The sequence below is a fragment of the Fringilla coelebs genome, assembly GCF_963513975.1.
Source record: "Fringilla coelebs genome assembly, chromosome: 7".
Classification (NCBI taxonomy): Eukaryota; Metazoa; Chordata; class Aves; order Passeriformes; family Fringillidae; genus Fringilla; species Fringilla coelebs.
Window position 1 is genome coordinate 18,816,685 of NC_140035.1, and position 19,086 is coordinate 18,835,770.

Here is a 19,086-nt window from a genome sequence, read left to right on the forward strand (position 1 = left end):
ACAAAGAGGTGTTTATCTTAGACTTAAGGAAGTCAGAGGTTTAGAAATAAGAATGTTGGTAATAGTTAAGGTCATACCACAGGATGGTACAATTTTAATTTACAAATTCTCACCTAAAGGCATGATTATTCAAAGCAAAGGTGAGGAAAAGATGCAAAAGAGATAGAGGAGGGATCGTTCGGAACTGGAAAAAGCCAAGATATAAATTTTGGGAGGAAAAAACAACCGCAACAAAAAGAAACAAAAAATACCCAACAATCAATCAAACAAACCCCAAAACCCCCCGAAGAACAAACCAAACCAAAAAGCACCACCAAAAAACATCAAAGAGTGATAAACCAGAAAATGGAACAGATAAACCTTAAAACCACAGTTTACAAAATTGCCATTTGCAATTTAAGGATAATTCTTCCAAGCCTGATCAGAATTCTGTGAAAATCACTGGACTTTGCAGGAGTGTCTCAGATAGGCACCTTGTAAATGTCAAGACCAGGCCTAAAAGAAATCAGGTCAGTGCTGCAAGTAACCTAATCTATGACACCTCTAAGCACGAGTGGTCACTCTAAAGGTGTGTTTGGGCTTCCAGAGGACAACTTGACAAACACTTGTATTCTCTGTTTCTCATAAGCATGCATTTTCTAGGAGACGCATTTCTACATGTTTGTGTTGGTACATTTTGTGCAAAAAAATGTATATAAATAGGTTTTGTGCATGGATTTAAATAGTTAGCAGTATAAAATTATGCCAGTATTCATATCTGCAAACTTATCCTTTCAGTACTTGACCCCAAGTCTCTAATTGCTCTATCTCTGTTTTCATGGAAGACAGAAAAAAACATAATGAAACAAGAAGTCTGTCATTTACACGTATGTAACTCATGCATTTTTGTCAATGCAGGTTTTTCAATACAGAGTCCACACTGGCTTCATATGTGATAAGGAGACAAGCAAACAGTGGAGAATAGCAGTAGATATGATGCAGATAAGCAAGAAAGAAAAATTAAGGACAAAAAGACAGAGCTGTTTCTAAAACATCAGGTAAGGAATTCAGGTGATTCTCTATAAAGTGTAAAATGTACAAATAATTGTGCCAAATAGCTCATCCTGCACTGCTTGGTATTTTTGAGAATTCCTTCTATACATGTCTAGGACATATGTACACACACAATACATATACCCTACTAACCCCCACTTATAAATTTTACTTAATTTACTTTTTGAGGAAAACATATGAAGCATTAAGAAACAGTCACCTACAGGTTTTTGCTTTCCTAAGTAACACCACTAGCTTATCACACCCATTTAGTATATCCACAAAACAGAAATTCCTTTCGAGTTTGGCCCTGTAGAAGTACTTTACCTCATCTACAAAATCCTCATTTATGCTAATATTTAGTTTTCATAGAACTGCATCTAATGCTTCCAGACAGCACGTTCCAGAAGACTGACTCCAAAGCTGTGGAAATTCACGACTGAAAAAACACATTCTATGAATTCCCAAGAGCTCTAAAGACATTAGAACGTACAAAAATCCTTAGCCAAGCCTCACAAACTATACAGAACTCATTATTACTGTTAACATATCAATTATGTGCTGCACAATTCATGATAACACAATACTCTGCTCATGATGACTCTGTGCAGTTTGGTAGGACTGCCACACGTTGGGACATTCTGCCAGCTCCTGGTTGTTGCTGACTGATGGCTGCTGCATGCTTGCAGAGTACCAGCAAGGATGCCTCCAATGGGAGAAGCAGCATCATACAGCTGGAGTTTCTCTAAGACATGCAATATTCATCAGTTACAAACTTGGGAATGTCACACTGTAACAGCTACACGATAAAAGCCACTGCATGCTGTTACAGCTGATTCCATTGGCCATATGGTACCTTATTATTTTGCATTACCTTGGGGAGGGCACTAAAAGTTAAAGAACAGAACACACTCAAGGCATATAGAAAAATGAGGGCAAACTGCTTAGTTCTTAATTATATCAATGAGGTCTGTAACTGAAACAGAGATGCAACTAAATAATAAGTTGAAAGTGCTGTACACTACTTCCCAGCTACTGAAAAGCAACAAACTCTATCAGGAATATTTTAACAGGAAGAAATTGCCAGCCACTACATGTAGAGGCCTACAGACAACATTAAAGCAGATTTGGCTTAAAAAGTCAGCAAATGCTATGTGCAATGCTACACATATTCCCAAAATATGGTTTTACATCAAAGATAATTTTACATGCCTATAGAATCTCATAGCTATAATATATATTATAGCACAGCTATAATAAAACCAATAAATGAATAATTAAAACAATAAAGTGGGAGGCTATTTCCTGAAAACAACTAAAGTAAAACAATAATTAATTGTGTCCATTTGAAATCAGGTAAGTGAGCTGTCCCTAGGATCTAAGAAATTTCAAAACAAACAAAACCTCCAAATTTAAAAAGGCTTTCTCTTTACAATATATCAGAATTCACAAGCAGAATTTTCTGACTGAAAGAAAATCCAGCCAAGGTTAGATCATTCTTTGGGAGCTACTATTCAGTCACCACTGAAATTTTAAATGAGAAATATTGTAATACCAAATACCAGAAACATACAGGCCTGCTGGTTTTAGGAGTAGTTTGGCTCTAAATGCCGTAATCTATTGAATAAGACATTTTAAGATCTGTTAAAAGAACAGAATATTTTCAAATTATTCATTATAATTGTGCAGTATTTCAGATGACATCTTCAAATCCGTCATCTATTGAAGTGTTCCATTTGAGCAGCCAAAAACTAGATTACTCCATTTAGCCAGAACTCTAGCAGGATTAAATCAGATGAATTCTATTAATTCCAAATATTTCCTATTATTGGTTATGCACTGTGCTTTTGTGTTAGTTTTTACCAGCTATTAGGGTTTTTTTAATAAGTCATTTAAGTGTCTCAATGTCATTTGACAAAAACAGAAGCTCACAGGAGAGTAAATAGCAGATCATGGCTGTATGGCCCCTGCTAGCTTGTACTCACTACCAAAACCCTCTGGGTGCAGTTCACCAGTCTCAAGGTTTGCCACTGCACTGGTTACATCTGCAAACATCTGTAAATACTTGCTGCCCAGTAATAGTAGGAGGGACCAAGCTGTAATTGCTGTGCACATGACTGCATCCATTTTCATCTTTCAGCTAATGATAACACCAACTCATGACACATTCTCCAGTGTCTTATCAAAATCAGTGAAGTTTTCACACATTTCAGTCTGTGCCATTCATGCTTCTGTTCCAGCCAGAAAAAAGGCTGGTGGCAGAAATGACTGATGTCACTAAATGAAGGTTATTATTCAGTGTGAGATAAAGAAAGAAAGGGAGGGGGAAAAGCCAGTTCTCACTACTATACTCAAGGGTGTTCTTCCTTTTAAGTGAGCAGGAATCTTGAATATGACTTAACTGACAGTTCAAGTTTAAAGACACAGGGTTGTAAATAGACTTGCTAAATTACCAAACATTCTTCTATTATTATCTTCTTTAAAGGAAATCTGTTTATTATTAGATGACAGAGCAATATTTGTATATTTTTTCTTCTAAGAATGAATTTAATTCCATACTAATGAAAGATAACTAGTGTGACAGAATTAGTGTTTACCTTACCCTACTACATTGGGAATTCAGAACTAAATTTTAAATACTTTGATTTTTGCTATTCCGATAAACTCTGTCACCTTGACAACAACCATAAATGAATGCATTAGTTATGATAAATTTTCAGTGCAGCAGTTCTAAATTGGGAATGGAAAACATCTTTTTAAAATACTTAGTAATTTCTTCTGGAAAGACAGAAACGTTTAATTAAATGTGGGAAATAGAACATCAGTATGAATTCTTCAGACTAAAATCTTCTAATAGCATGGTTATTATTTCTACTACTATTTTTTACAAAATTTACTGTTTTTTACAAAATTATTCATGTTTCACATTGAAAAACTCAGGAAAACATCAAGAAAATGATAAATGATAATGTTTGGGAGTTGAAGTCAAGGAAAGAATCATGTTCCAAAGCTTTCTCATGATGAAGTTTTTTCTGCTAGTTCAATTCATTTCGGCACTTAATTTTTTTGATTAATTGATCATGACAGTACTATAGTATAATATTTTCTTACATGTGTTCACTTTCAATGTGTTCAGTTTGCTTAAGGAAATGCTGGTAGGCCAAGAATTTGCTGTGTTTCAGAGGAAGAACATTCAGTTACATTCAGCAAGAAGATCAGAAATAAGGTATATTTATCCAACCACAGTTTTTAAGTAAGCAAGGTTGACGAGTGGTAGTATCTTAAGAGGATTTCAGAAATGACAGAATCTTAAAGATGTAACCTATTCAAGAGTACACTGACCACTATAAAACCATCCTGTCAATTACACACACGTTGCTTTTAGTGAAAATGCGGTATTTGAAAATTTGGAAAAGTGGTTATGTAAATAATAAACTGGTTCTATAAATAATAAGTGGAATAATAAAATTGCTAGTACAGTCAACTCTAACTTTTACTTCCAGAGGCACTACTAAATCCAATTTATAAATACACCTCTATTCAAAAACTTGAAAAATAAGCAACTGCTCTGTGCCTTAGAGGTGCCTCAGACCTAGCCAAACACAATTTCTGTATATTTTAGGCCTGCCTTCTTTTGATGTATAGTTCAGTTGTCAACTCTTATAACGTTTCTTCTAAAAAGATACTCTGCTGGATATTTGCAGTACATTATGAACAGATGTTATACCCACTCTGCTGATTTGTGTTAGAGTACTTGTCTCTTCATTGGATTATTAAGTGTTGAAACCATGAGTGAACAATAGTATAGTAAAGAAAATATTTAGGATTTCAGTGCTTTTTCTAAATGAAGTTATTCATAGCTGGTGCTTCCAAATTCTTCCTTAAGTCCTCTTCCTTGTTTTGCTTCCTTATTCTGTTTCCAAAATGCTTCCTCATTCTAAATTGAAGTCTTTTTATGGCAGCAAATGCTGACAGACTCTCAAGGTAAACAACTGGAAAAGACTCAAATACTGACCACTCAAAATGATTTTCTGTAGTTCCGAAGAAACCTCAATATCATTTGAGACTAAGGGCAACAAAATACCCTTAACAGTCCAGCAATGTTAGTTGTTATTTTGGGGGGAAATTTTCGGTAACCAGACCCCTTTTTCCAAGCGAGGCTTTTAACTGCCATGTCTACACTGCACAAATGGCCAATCAACTCATGGGAACTGAGCAGATTCCTATGCCCTTATTCCAAGCTATGTACCTCTGTGGTTTTGACATACTGGGTAGGTTCAAAGGAAAACAATTATTTAAAGTAAACAAAAGAATCCAAAAAATGAACAAGGTGAAAAGTATAGAACAGTGTTTTCTGAGCAAGACTCTGCCACCCTTCTTTACGCCCTCATCTCCAAGAACATTACACCTGATCAAGCTGCATCCTAAAAGCAACATTAATTGCTTTCCTGGAACAAACTAGTGAACTGCACGCTCAGATGATCTCTATAATTTCTTATTTTTAAAGCCAGTGACTGCAATAACATCATGCTAGCAACAATTACAGTATAAATCGTACATAACTGTAGAGAAACCTGCACAGCACCTAAGCCTCCATCAAAATGCAATAAAGTGGGAGTTTTTTTCAAACTGGAAAATATGAGACTGAGCAGGACTGAAAATACCCTTTTGTAATTCCCTGTTTATCCCAGCAAAAGACCATCTGATTTCTAAAATGTGAGTTAAAATCTAAGAGATATAAATTCCTTTTAGCTGTTTAGAATATTATTTTTTTGACATTGCAAATGACAGTAAATGTGATTAATGGTTGCTGATAATTGGAATTTCATTTGAGTGGTTATTACTTGTCAGTGACAATTAATAGCTCCACAGACCCCCCCATTCATTTCACAATATTAAAGAATGATGGCTTGTGGGAATTATGCTAAACTAGCACATACAATTAGATTTTGAATTTTATAGTATATTGAATAACAGTTTATGGTTTTATAATAGCGGTGATGGTTTATTGTTGCATGGTAATCACTCTCATTACATGTATGCATATCTGGAGAGTTACAATTTCTATACTCATTAAAATTACTCAATTACATGTTAAAACTACACAGTACTTTGGTCTTTATCAGTAAAGATAGCTTTTAATGACAGTTACATTGGTTTTGTCCCAGTATTTGATGGGCAAGATGCAATGTTTAAGGGATGCAAAAGCAGCTCATGCTCCCTGGTATCAAGCACCAGCTGGAATGACACCTGGGATGGCAACCCAGTTGCAAGTGTCCTACTACATCTGGCTGAGCTGTACACTGCAGACACTAATTGTCTCACCTGATCATTCCCCAGAATGGTAGGAAGAGAGGAAGGGAAATCTTCAGTAAAGGGAAAGATACAGTTTTTTTTTGAGAATTACCTCCAAACTTGAGAAGTATCCTCACCTTTGGCCTTTTCTCCAGTAAAAAAAACCCAAAACTTCCTGCAGTCTGAAGAGGGAAAAAGCCAAAAAAAAAACCCACCACAAAGCACCACAACAGGAAGGGAGAAGGAATTATTACTGGCAGAGAGAAGCCCATGACAAAGAAAGAGCTATGTAAAATAAAGTTGACTGAAAATGTTGTCTGCATCAGGACAAAATGGTGCATAGAGTTTAATGTGAGAGACTGGAAAGGGTTTTTTTTTTTTTTATGTGACAACATAAAACTTAATAGAACAATTTCTAAAGTTTCTTAACTGAGAAAGCAGCAGGCTCTGAGGTTTAACATGCTCATAGGATAAATCTTGAAAATGTAAGTACACTAATAAAAATTCTGCCACTCAGGAAGACAGTGCATTTCTAACACAGACATTTATATTGTCAGGATCTAAGTCACGGATCATTCCACAAAGTTTAACAAAGTGGGAAAAGGAACAAAGTGGAGAAAGAACTTTATAAAGTTAACTTTATTTGGAAGGCACCTACTGATTTCACTTGCATAAGTGCTTTTGTCTAGGACTCTCCTTGACTTCAATTTTCTGATGCAGAGAATACCAATTGTATGAGAATACTATAAATAAATATTTCTTCTGCTTTGTCTCTTATTTCAACATTCTCTTAAAATCTACTGATAATTTTACTTTTTTACTTTATTCTTAGAAAAATTATCTAATATACCTCCCAAATAAAGAATATTCAACTAATTCAGTCTAGTAATTTTCTTCCAAACAAGGAAGTTATCCTAGTGTAATGCAAGGTAAGACGAGAACCCATCTCACAAAGCACTGAATTATTTTAGCAAACTAAATTAAGGAAAGAGTCAACAGTAAAAATGACTTATGATAATTCTAGCAAAATTCCAAGTCAAAACTGCCACCCATTACACAATTTATTTTATGTAATAATTCTCCACCCACCAGTGAACATTTCCAAGTTAATGCTAAAATCAGAATGAAGTCGATGAGAACAGGATATCAAGACCTTTCTTATTACTCTTTGATTAGTTTGTGCAGGTTTGCAAAAGCAGAAAATTACTGTTGGTGATAGGGGAACCTCCAAATATGTACTTGTTTGTTTTACTGGAAAAATCATAATATGAAAGTTTGGTTGATTACAGAGATAATTGTAAAACTTCTCTGACTTACTTTACTTGTGGCCTTTGAACTATCTGTTCAAAAATATTTTTTCTTATGTTTTCATAATACAACTATTAGTTATTTGCTGTATATTAGCACTTCACAGCTCTAATTAGCATTTGTTCTACTTTGGCAGAGACCAGGTGAAAACAAGTGCAGAATAAGTTGGGACTAAAATAAAAAAGTAACTAGCTTTGCAATTCCCAAAGTAAATTTTGGCTAAGCATAGATTAGGTGGCTTTTTAGACCAGTAGTTTTTCTTATAATTTCTTTCCAATTCCCAATGCTATGTGGAAAATGAAATTTAAAAAAGAAAAAAAGAAGCCATTAAATTCAATTATGATGTAAAACATCATAACTAAGAAGAACAAAGTACATGGCACATATATTGGTAATCTGATGGAAAAGGACAAGGGAGTTCAAAAAAGCAATTCAGTTCTAGTCTTTGATCCAATTGAATGAAACTTTAATCCTTCCATTGTAAAACACAAATTCAGGCATTGCAATGCCTGTAGATACAATTCGAATGTCTTATTCAGACAAATCATTTTCACCGGTCAGTAACGCTCAGGTTTGATAATATCAACAAAGAGTCCTATAAAATGTGTTCCACATCCAACACTGAATTTATCGGGTGGGCCTTCCTTAAGAACTTCTGGCAACATCATATAATGCATATCGTTAATTCAATTATCATTTTCAATAGATAGTATTTTATTTATTAACACAAAAAGGAACTAGATATTTCCTTAAAGTAAACTCCAGAGTGTAGATTCCCAGCTTCTGTGTGCCTTGCTCCTTCTCAAGTGCCCAACAGTTTTAGTATGCCTTGGCCCATAAGATAATTCAAATATGCATATATTCAATAGCATAAAACTCATCAGAATACGTACGCAAAAATTTAGAAGATGAAACATGCATTTCCTGCTTTGAAGAATTGTCTGTTGTTTTGTTTTTTACTATGAGTAGCACCTGTAAGTATTGAGCACAGCAAAGCCAAGCAAGAACATAAGCTGGAAGCAGAAAAGAGGAATAGGCCACACAAATGCTCTTTTGTTCAAATGAAATCAAGGTTGTCTGAGTATGTTTTATAAACTCGGACAAAACATTTGCTAGAAAAGCTGTCACTAAACCATTAGCAGATCCATCTTTTCAGAGGATGTTGTATATTCTAGGCTTTGTGCAGAAAAATAATGATATTACTATGAAGTGAAATGGGAAAGAATTCCCCCACATGCTCTGGAAACTAGACATCAGAGATAAAGATTATCTTTAACCCTTACTCTAAAACCTATGCATTTTTTAGTCTTTGTGGGGTTTTTGGGTTTTTTTTACTACTCGTAAGCATTGTAATGAATGTAGCGCTGGAAATTTTGACCTAATAGAAGAAACCAAAAACTTTACAATTTATTCCTGCTGTGTTTATGCTTACAGTTTGTAGCTTCATTCCTGAACTTCAGAAGACACAAGATTCTTTAAGCCTACACTGTTGGTGTAAAAATTCCCTCTCCTCTATTTCTGCCATACAAACAAAAAAAAAAAAAAAACCCACAAAAAACGACAACTTCAAAAAGAGTTCGGCTACAGTTTCCAATAGAAGGCTCATCAGTATTTGCCATAATTTCACAGCAGGAAACCCCACACAATTATACTGTTTTCAACAGATGTCTGTATCACAGCTGCTATATTAACATCATTGCTATGCCTATCAGGTGCATGGGTTTCACACATAAACCATCTCTGATTCCTTCTTCTTACTTTCTATAACTTACATTCAATAAGCAGACAAAAGCTCCTCTGAGCTATTCTAGCAGGAGGTAATTGTTCTATACTCTCTGCAGGTTCCTCTCCAGCACTATAACATACATCACTTGCTAATAGTTTATTAATGAACTGCAAGTGCACTAAGTCTCCTAAAGAGTGAAACAATTTTGTGGCTTTAACCTAGAAGAACATGGACTGAAAACACACACATACTTAAACAGGTCAAATTACTTCCTTGGCATGTGGGAGAGGGAGTTATAGACTTGACTTTTATTGCAGGTGGCACTTGACTCGATGTTCACTGATTGTATCAATGACCAGAACAATTGCACCAAACACTGGCAGCTATCCCCACTCCTCTCATGGAAAAACTATTGATGCACTCCTACAAGGGGCTGTACCTACAACTATAACTGAGTCAATAATTAATCAATCACTCTTCTGAATTCTGCTTACATTTACTGAAAGTGACAGTCTTGGTGAGAGACAACTAACCAGTCTTGGAACACTGTCAGCGCCAGGAATGTACCACTTGAATTCATTCATCTGGAAAGTTGAAGACTACATTGTTATCATTCCCCAGACTTGATTCAATAGCTCCTATTTACATGCACACACTGAAAAGAACAATTGTGCTTTCACCATTTTTACTAGAAATATTGCTGACATCTATGTGCATTAAGCAAATTATGCCCAGATATCTTGGAAACCATGATAAACAGAACTGTTTGGAAATATTCCAGCAAACAGATTTTTTCAAGATCTGCTTCCATAAACCAGGAGTATTTTCCTGAAGCGTTCTGGATTTTATGAATTCTCACTGAATGGAAGTCACATTAATAGGATCACTGTCTGGACACCTGACAGGTTGCTCCAGGAGATACAGAAATGTTTCAGCTCTTTTTAGCTCTGAACAAATACGATGTTTTGAGAAAGACTGGGATTAATTCATGCAAAATGGAGATCTTCTTTTATTAAGCTTTTTAAGGCATATTATTCCCACTTTCCATATCTGGTTTCCAAAGTAATAATGAGAATGACCTCTAAGAGGTACTTCAAATTTTGGACTCTAGTAATGGCCACTTAAAGCCTTTATAATTCTGCAGGTAACTGAAGCTATGTCATCATACAAACAAAAGAAATAAAACCCATCCCAAACAAAAGAAGTTACAGATGCTTTTTCAGATACAGAACTAGTGCAACTTTCAGGAAATAATTTTTGCCCAAATTTTTTGTCAGCTTTGTTAAGTTTACCTGATATGCCTATGTCAGTTACAAATTGTTTCTACAAGAGCAGATTTTATCTTCTGATTTGTATGACTATCAGTAGAGATAAGAACACAGGGGAATAAAAGGCTTTTCTTCTCATGCTAGATAGGGAGCTTAATTAGCAGTCATTTAATTCTGAGAACAACTCTCACTTTATCTCCCTTATTTCACAGAAGAGCTACTGCTGAGATACTTTGCCATATTTTTTTCCTTCCAATAGGAAGAAATGCACCTTGAATTCTCCCTCCTCTCATTACAAATACTTACAAATACAAAGAATTTGTATTAAGTATTTACATTGTTCCAAGATTAAAACAAAATAAACAAACAAGAAAAATAAAACCCAAACAAAACAAAATACCACAAAAGCAAACAACCAAAGCCACTAGAACCTTGTCTATAATTCATTGGGATTTGACTTTGATGAGGGTTCTTCCAGTTGAATTCACAAGGACACAAGCTGGCCCAAAATTTTTAAGGAATTTTTTAGCCAGCTGGAATGAAATACCTGATTTTTATTATTTTTCTTTTTTTTCAAGCAAAGTTCTTCATCTTCTCTAATGCTAAGCTGCAAATACCAGGAGGAGAACTGCACTGTAATTTATGAGTGCCCAGAAACAATGAGTTTTCTGTATGGTTCTTCTGTAGGGAGTTACACTTCTGAGTTTCAACTATGCAATATTTCAGAGTGAAATGAATTACATCACTGGAAGATGCCTTACAGAGGAGATCTTCCTTTAGCTACTTCTTGTAGAAATAGGCTTCCTAGACAAAGTATGTGTAAACTTTGGGCTACTGTCTGGCAGTTCAACAAGAAAGACAGAATACCTGTTAAATGTGCAGTACTCAGAAACATCACTTTGAAATTAGTCATTTAAGGTTGGCTGTATTCAGTTCTTTCAGCCTATAAAAAACTGACAGATGGGGAAGCTGCACTACAGTTCAACAGAATAACACATTAGCTTCTAGAATTCTTCTACCTACATGCTCTGCCTGGCATCCCACTTGCTTGGAGTCCTGAACAGATTTGAATTGCTACCATACTAAACAGCATAGCGTTATGTTCTATCAAATTGGCCAGTGGTCTCTGCTTATTTCCTCTTGAAAGACAGATTTTAAAAAGTCCTTTAATAGAAACATTTACTTTGTAAGAAGGATCTCTCATGATAAACCTCTCCTATTTTTTTCATATTTTTCTACTGCAGGTATTTTAGAAAAGGCAGTATTCTTACATTCTCTGCAATTTATTTCAGCCATTCTGCATGACTAAGACATTTTGTAAACTCAGAGTGTGAATATAGATTAAGATAATGTGATAAAATATGCAGAACATAATTGATGAGGAAATGGCTAAAGGGGCAAAAAGAACTGGAAAGTGAGTAAATTTGCATCAAATTCTAAACATTTTTACTGTCAATTATCATTTTGATTAATCAGTACAGGCACCCTTTGCTTCTTTTATTTCTCTGAAGGGAAGAAGACAGAATATATTGCTTGGTTAACCTTCTTTTATTTTTCATTTAAAATTAGAGTCTCTACTCTTAAATTGTAGGTCTTGCTTTTCTAGAACATTTATAAAGATTTAACTTCCTAAGTACTTGAAGTTATTGGCTATAAAAAACTTCATATATTCCCACCAACAAAGAAAATCACGACGCACACAGACTTTGTATCCCTCTGAATTACAGCAAAGTGAAGTGGCACTCAAATTTTCAGTAAAAGTAGTTTTGTTTTGTTTAGAGAATACAATTTCATCACAAAATATTTCTGGTTAGAAATATTTCTGACTTCTAGTGTAGAAATGTAGCATTTCTGTTGCAAAGTCATTCTTTGGTAAGAATGTTTTCTGAGAGAAAATAAAATAAATGTACTTTAACTGCTTGTCAATATTTTTTTTTTTCAAATGAGAAACAGTAACAAAGGCATATGGGAATTTTGGGGTTTTTTTCAACTTTCTTTCAAAACTTTTCTTAATGGCAAAATCTGTATGACGTAAGACAGTGCTTCCCCAGAAGATGTCAAGGTATTTAAAAGATGCGTAGATGCTCTTTGGGACAGTTTATTGGTGGACTTGGCAGTGCTGGGTTAATGGCTGGACTTGATGTTCTTAGAGGTCTTTGCCAACCTAAATCCAGGATTCTAAGATATAACCCTTCCCATAAAAAAACTATATTTCAAAAAGTAACAATCAGAAATAAATTATGTCTGCAAAAGGCTTCTCTATTGGTATTTTACTTGAAAAGCAATGGAAAAATCTAAAATTTCAAGACACAACAGTGTCTTTTATGTTCTACATTGCTTTTTTATTCAGACAGAAAAGTCGTCATCAGCAGATTGGTTAGTGATAACTCTAATAACTCTCCAGGAATTCATTACACCAATACACTATTTGCTAAATTATATCAAGTCAAATTACTGAAATAAAATTCTCAAATGAGGGTTAAAGGCTGACACTTCCAAAGGAAATCAGTTTTCAGTTATTACCTGTTTTATGGGGCTTGGGTGCTATATGTGTAGGTTTTTTGCTTCTTTAAAAAAGACTATGTGTTTCATAAATTCCTTATTGGGCCTCATTTTGCTGTATACTTGACTTAAAAATTGAATTATCTGTGAAATAAGTTTATAATTGTTGCTCATGAGCTCTGCAATAAAACAGTTTGGGTTTTTTTTCCTATGAGCCAACAATTTTCAATAGAATAGGTCCTTTATAAGACATATTTCAACACTCCTGTAGATTAATAATGTGTTACCAGAAAAAGACAGGCTGAGCCTTGCTCAGTTATCCCTCCATTCCAATTACACTGTGACATTAAATCTTGTGACATTTAATAACAAAGACCATTTCACCCATGGCTGCCTCAACTGCTGACAATTTATGAAACAGCATCCCCTCCTAAGAAACTGTTCTAGAAGGTGGCCTTCTCACATGCTGATATGTCTAACTGCCCATGTAAATTAAATAAGATGTAGCAAAGTATGTAAAATTGGTCATCTTACACTTACCTGATGGCTGTGACTAAAGAAAGAGGGGTTAAAGAGCTGGCATAAATTTTTTTTTGCAAGTGCTGTAGCGTTAATGGACCAAAATAAGAAAGAACCAGGGTACAAAACAAAGTATTTGCATGTACATAGGTCTTATTTCTTTATAGTCTTTCACATTTTTAAATTTAATTTACTGGTTAAAAGTCCTCAACTTTTTTTCAAAAACCTGCCATTAAACAAAAATTTAGTGACACTACTAAATAAGCCTCTGAAGTAAATCTAGTCTTGTCTTCCTCAAGGCAGAACTGAATGACAAGATGTAGGAGCAGCTGAAGATGCTTTCCAGGACAAGCATACACACTCCTTATCACAGACTATAGGGAAAGAAATCTCAGCTAGCTGCTCATCTGGATCCAAAAGTCAAACATGCACAGCTTGGTCTGAAATAATTAGCCTTGTTTAAGAGCAACTGGCTTCAGGGTTTGGACTAGAATCTCCATGAAAGACCAAGCAAAAATATACTAATGCAGCTGACTTCAGGATTGTCTTGAGGATTTTTGCAGCAAGTTCCACTGCATGGTGGTATAAAACAATACTCAAACCCTTTCAATTACCCTCTGCCTCTAGAATAACAAGTATATTAAGTCAGGTTTATATAAGACTATCATTTTCATCTTTCCCTAAGAGAATTCAGAGAGAATATTGTGCAAGAAAAGCATTTTTGGCAAATACTAGTCCCCCTGCAAAATTTTACAATTTTCTACCACCATATACCCTAAAGAAAAACTGGGCATAAGGTGCACTAAGTGTTGTTGAGTGCTTGCAGAAAACAATCTCACTTTGACCCCATTCAACTATTCATTCTAGATGATGAACGTAATGTGAGAGAGATTTCCCTGTGTGAAGGTGGCATGAACAATACAGGGAAACAGACTGAAAAAGGCTAAACTTGTATAAAGCAAGGGTACACATTTCAAGCCTTAATTTAAATTTGTATTTTGCTTGAATAGCTAGTTAGTAAAACAGACTCTTGAAAGTATTGCACTGCACATTTCTGTAGTCCTTTCTCACAGGTTTACTGTTTCCCTTCCCACAGCAGGAGGACTTGCCATGGGCTTACTGTTTCCATAAACGTTGATCAGTGTTTTTTCACCTACAGAGGAAGGTGCAATGGACTCCTTTCCAGCAGCTTTCAGCTGTGCAAAACAGTTATTTCTGACACACAGGAGGGCCTGCTTGTGTGGGACTGGCAGGCAGCTACAAGTGTTGGAAGTCCCACTGACTTTTTCCTTTGAAAACATGTTCCTTAAAGATTCAAATGAGGAAATAGTAATAAAAATTATCAAATGCTTCAAAATAATGCTAACCTGAGTTCTGAGGCTATGATGATACAGAAATAATTCAATAGAGACATACATCCTTGATCCTCATGCGGGAAGTTGGAAAATATTTATGATGAACTACAATTAAGGTCTGATTCACTGCCATTAAAGCTGATGAGGGTTCTACCCCTAACTTCCATGGCAGCAGTTCATAAAAATGTATTTACTGGGGAAGGCAAAAGTAATGCAGTCATATGTATGACTGCATGAATTCTTATACACACAGATATTATAGCTCAATACATTCTTTTTCTCCAAAGTCAATATATGTCAAAAAAAGGCAACAGTTTTGTCCTTTGTCTTATTTCTTGTTCTTATCTTCTTATGATATATTTTAATATCATGTCTTCATGTTTCCCATAAGCTTTCTTTTATGTCTTCAAGCTCTTCTATTTCTGCTATGAATTAAATTTCTATATACATTATGGCCAAGTTTCTGTTTAAAAAAACAACAAAACTTATCTGTGAAACAGGAATTGAATTTCCTAACTCTACTTAAATGCAGCAGTAATTACAACACAAGACTTTGTCTCATGCAATTTCTTTGGCTTTTTAAACCAAGAATTAGAAGTTTGATAGTAAATTCAAATGAACATATTATTTGATTTATCTGAAAATGCAGAGTCAGATCCAATTAAACAAAATTAACTTCAAAAACTGCCACCACTTCTGAGGGTGAATCATATCCCTGGCAGCAGCTGAACCTTCCTGCCATGGGAGAGTCTCTCCAAAGTCTCTCAGCAGCCACTAACACCCTTCAGCCCAGAGGGACCAACCCTGCTGAGCTCCTAAATGCTGACATTGTCCAGTTAGTGTGGCTACAGGTAATCTGTGCAAATGAAGCACAAGGACTGTTCATCTTTATAAGAGTTTCTTGTGCTTAAATGGGCAGAGGAATTGAAGGACCAGCACACTGTAACTTGTATGGGACTGATTAACTCTGAGAAGAAGGGAGGCAAGAGATGCCAACTAACTACTCCAATACAAAAATGGTGATCATAGAGCAGTTCTGTACCTTCAAATAGCATTAATTTTTTGTCTCTACAAAGACAGAATTAACAAATCCAACTCCTAAAAATCCAACAGCACAGTCAGCTGGAGGATCCTGATAGAATTTGCTGAGAACCAAATAAGAATTTACATAAATGTAGCAATTAATGTATAAAAGCTACTTGGAGATCATAAATAAGTCAGTAATTGATGACATCCTGGCCTCCTTACAAGGTCCAACAGTGTAAGACAGACCTTGTACTGAAGGAAAGTAGCTATTTTAGAATTCCTTTGCATTCAGGGTCCTCCACAGAAAAGATTCAACAGGGTAGCCCTGCAGAACATCTCATTAAGACATCTTTTCTGTGATGCAACTGTAGTGCTATCTTGGCTTTTCTAACTGGACAGTGGTGACTTGAGAGCTGAAGAAATAATTTGTCTCTATAGATCATCTCCATGTGCTCATTGCCTGGAATTCTGCTTTAAGATGTACAACTTTTTCTATGTCATTTTAAATCAGCCTGCAGCAGGTACAGTTATTTAAAGCTATAGTCCAAACATTCAATTGAACAGAACCACATGGTCACAGAAAACCCATTCTGTCACTTAGACTGTCTATCCATTGAATAACTGGCCTAACCTGTCTCTCTGAGTGCTATGCTGAACTTTCCAACTTTTATACTAAAGTACATTTCTTCAGATGCCCAAAAGAACCCCTTGTTCTTCTGTAAAATCTGTTTCCTTTCATCTGAGAACTAAATAAAATATCTGGAAGTATATGTAAGGAACGGAATGAGGAGAAGTGAATTTTGGCTATTTCTATGTTGAAGGAAACAGATATAGTAAAGAAGACTTAAAGGGCCTAAAACCATAAAGAACCTTGCATTTGAGGTGAAAGGTGGAAAATTTAAAATTTCAGAGTAATGTTTACGGACAGGAAGATTTTAAGTGCCTGAAAGCTAATGATTCTTCAACACTAAACGCTGTCTCCAAGATAGCTGTAGTTCCATGACTATAATTAATCTAGCACAACATATGCTGTTAGGCCAATTACGATTTCTGAAAAAATGTAATATATTCAAAACACCATCTAAGTTCACTAAACTCTGTTTTTACAATATGCTCTAACAAGATTTAATGCTAGTAGTCTTTCAAGAAACAGATTTTCTAGGGAGTCAAGGCTAAAATACATTATTAACATGGATAAAGAGTTTTACATTCCGAAAGAAAAAACATGGCATATATCTGATTATTTGATAAAAAATGTAAAAAAAAAAAATCACATCAAGGTGAAGAAGAAAGTTTTGAAAGGATCTAATACTGACAAACTACAAAAAACACTCATGTGTTGCCCAGTATTCCTCAGTAAAGCTGAGCAAGAAGTTTCAGACAAATTAGAAACTTCATTCTAACTCTGTGTCCACTTCTGGACTGTAAGATTAAAATAATCTAATTGTTTTTTTCAAGTAAATCAGAACTACTGATGTGTCAGCTCCATGACTGTCAACCTCCCTGCCGAAAGCTCCCCCTGAACAAACATCTATATATCACTGAACAGGGCAACTCACTAGCTGGAGTCAGACAAACTGTTGGAACAAAATTTTCACTTTTCTCCACTACCTTTATTTGCTCTCACTTCCTTCCCTTCCAGACATCACCTTAGCCACCATGGTAATGACTATTTTAAAGCACTGTCTCTCCTTTTGTCTGTTAATACTCATTTCACTTGGAAGGGGTAACTTCATGACCATTACATATTCCAGTTCCCAGATATGAGTCATCCTCCACCTTCTGCCCTCCGTGACTGTGCAATTATTTAAAAGTAAAAAGCTAAGAGGGATGCAAGTACTTTTAAAATCCAGTCTGTCATGCCTACATGCCTTTTCCAACAAATACTAGTCCTATCTCAAAAGTTAAAACTTTCTATTTCGTTGAGAATAAAAGCAACATTAGCATTTCCATTCCTCCCTTTAAAGTGTGTCAGGAATGGCATTGTCACAGAACCTGGGAAAAAAAGAAAAATATGAAACAGAAGAATGCTTCTGTGAGATTGCTAATGTAAAAAGTGACTTGTGCTACAATGACATAGAAAATGTTCATAACTGCCATTTGAGGAAGGGCAGTGACACTGATTATTCTATCACAGACTAATCTACACCGTCATGTGAAATGATGCTCCGGTGTGATAACCTGTGACCCTAACAAGGATTAGACAGATGTGTCACAGCTGGTTACTACCTGAAGCCAGAAGGCACATAGTACCAATTGACTGCTGTGTGGATACAGGTGTGTTTGTAAAGATGCACTGCTGCAGAAAGATGCAAAGCAATTTTAGCTACCTGGCAGAACAGAAGCATTACAGTCATATCAGTGTGGCCATGCTTCCAAAACAGTGTTTAACAAACCTCTTTTTTCTTTTTCTCCTTCCTGTTTAGGCCCATCTGATGTGAGGTATAGTCATGAGTTGAGCCTATTACTGTGTGGTTAACACACAGAAACAGAAGGCTGGGTCTCCCCCAGGCAGCCTGAGCTCATTCTGCCCATGCTCTTAGGGAGCTGGATGCAAAAGTCTGTCCTGCTTACACAATGCTCTGCTCTGGCCATGCCTTCTTGCTTGAGCACAGGCCCTTCAGGTGAGCTGCCACTAGCTCCATTCCCCTCCATGACCCAGGAATGTCTATTTGAAGAGACTAGAAGAAAATTTAAAAATCAAAAAAGAAGGAAGGAGAGAGGACTGATTAGCAGGAGAGGAAAAACTAAAGGAAACAGAACTGTTGTAGACAGGTATGACATGGGGATTGGGGGAAGGAATTAAAAAAGAGCTTGCTCTTCAAGATGTCAGCAAGGATACAAGTGAGAGCAACAAGAAAAAAAAAAGCTTTAGTAATACAGGAGAGAAGAAAATACTATGGAAAATGTCCTGTCATGACACGTCAGGAAAAAAGCCAGCAGCAGACCTGGAAATAAAAACTGATAGTGAAACATGAGGAAGGGCAAATGAACTTTGCTTGCAATGTGAGTTTGTGGTAATGACAGGACATAGAGGAATTGCAAGGAAAATAGC

General features: G+C 35.6%; 1 long non-coding RNA gene across 1 annotated transcript in view; it reads left to right on the top strand.

The window, feature by feature from the left end:
* The window catches only part of LOC311155833, a 125,632-nt gene that overhangs the window by 78,788 nt on the left and 27,758 nt on the right, over positions 1–19,086 (top strand). Inside the window, exon 2 of the long non-coding RNA XR_014616304.1 lies at positions 898–1,037. This is a non-coding gene — a long non-coding RNA (uncharacterized lncRNA). The remainder of the gene's footprint in view (positions 1–897; positions 1,038–19,086) is intronic.